Raw genomic sequence first — 2,283 nt, forward strand, 5'->3', positions numbered from 1 at the left:
AATCAAAACTCACCTGAACTTCCTCGTAAGGGTCCTAGGTTGTCCCAAACAAGGGTAGAAAATAAAAATAATTCATCAACTGGAAGTGCTGGTACAAATTCGAAGATAATACCTCCTGGTTTTGGGAAATTGAGATACAACCAGGAGTTTCCAGCACTCCCCGGGGCACCAAAAATCCCAAGTGCTCCAATTTTACAGTCAGAAACTCAACCTAAAACGGGATTCCTTAAATTTTCTGACATTGTGGACTGGATATTCACAGCTTTCAACATTACCGATCCTATGAAAAGCTTGCTGGTTGCTATTCTACCAACAGTAAGAACATTTTTAAAACAGTTGACTGAACAATGGCCCCTCCTTACAGCGATCGTATCCTTCGATGGCTAACTTATTAGACGGAATCAGGGATCTGATCACTGTTTTACAGTGGAACTGCAGAAGTATTATCCCCAAAATTGATTCATTAAAACACTTGCTAAATTACAATCATTGTGATGCATTTTCCCTATGTGAAACATGGCTAACTTCTAATATAAACCTCAACTTCCACGATTTTAACATTATCCGCTTGGATCGAGAAGACTCATATGGAGGGGTACTTTTAGGGATCAAAAAGTGCTACTCCTTCAATCGAATCAACCTCCCTTCGACGCCAGGCATTGAAGTTGTCGCTTGTCAAACAACAATCAAAGGCAAAGATCTTTGCATTGCTTCTATTTACATTCCTCCTAGGGCCATGATGGGATATCGAAGATTCTCCAACGTGATTGAACACCTTCCCTCGCCCCGCCTGCTTCTTGGAGACTTTAACTCTCACGGTACGGGGTGGGGCTGTCTATACGACGATAATCGATCTTCGACAATTCAAAACCTTTGTGACAACTTCAATATGACAATTCTGAACACAGGGGAAATGACACGAATTCCTAGACCACCTGCGCAAGCAAGTGCACTGGACATATCTTTATGCTCGACATCACTACGGTTAGACTGCAAGTGGAAGGTAATATCTGATCCCCACGGTAGTCACCACTTACCAATTGTAATTGCAATCACCACTGGTTCAAGACCATCGGCACCAATCAATGTTCCCTATGACCTCACACGAAACATTGATTGGAAGAGCTAGGCTGCTGAGATATCCAAAACTATCGATTCAACACAGGTACTTACCCGGAGGAAAAATATAAGTTTTTGTCCAACTCGATTCTCGATACCGCGATTCAAACTCAGACGAAACGAGTACCCGACGTGAACACCCAAAAACGTTCTCCCAACCCGTGGTGGGACAAAGAGTGCTTAGAAGTGTACGGGGAGAAGGCTGCCGTGTATAAAGCCTTCCGGAACGACGGGATAGTCGCTAGCTATCGCCTGTACGCGATATTAGAAAAGCGAATGAAAAATTTAATGAAAGCTAAGAAACGCAGTTACTGGCGCCGGTTTGTCGACGGGTTAACAAGAGAAACATCGATGAGCACTCTTTGGGGCACGGCCCGACGTATGCGAAACCGAAACAGTACTAACGAGAGCGTGGAATATTCAAACCGTTGGATATTCGATTTCGCCAAGAAAGTCTGTCCGGATTCCGCCCCGGCACAGAAAATCTACCGCGCCGCGTCGCCTTACAATACCGCGAACGAAACACCGTTTACGATGGTGGAGTTCTCACTTGCTCTCTTATCATGTAACAATAAAGCCCCGGGGCCAGATAGAATCAAATTCAACTTGTTGAAGAATCTTCCAGACTCTGCCAAAAGACGCTTGTTGAATTTATTTAATAGGTTTCTTGAGGGTAACATTGTCCCACATGACTGGAGACAGGTGAGGGTCATCGCCATCCAAAAACCAGGAAAACCAGCCTCCGACCACAATTCGTATCGTCCGATTGCAATGCTGTCCTGTATCCGGAAGTTGTTCGAGAAAATGATCCTGTTTCGGCTCGACAATTGGGTCGAAACAAATGGCTTACTGTCAGATACACAATTTGGCTTCCGCAAAGGCAAAGGGACGAACGATTGCCTTGCGTTGCTCTCAACAGAAATTCAAATGGCATATGCTAACAAAGAGCAGATGGCATCAGTATTCTTGGATATTAAGGGGGCTTTCGATTCAGTTTCGATCAACATTCTTTATGAGAAGTTGCACCAGCATGGTCTTTCGCCAATTTTAAATAACTTTTTGCTAAACCTGTTGTCTGAAAAACAAATGCATTTCTCGCATGGCGATTTATCGACATCACGATTTAGCTACATGGGCCTTCCCCAGGGCTCATGTCTAAGCCCT

The sequence above is a fragment of the Topomyia yanbarensis genome, chromosome 3 (genome assembly GCF_030247195.1).
Source record: "Topomyia yanbarensis strain Yona2022 chromosome 3, ASM3024719v1, whole genome shotgun sequence".
NCBI lineage: Eukaryota > Metazoa > Arthropoda > Insecta > Diptera > Culicidae > Topomyia > Topomyia yanbarensis.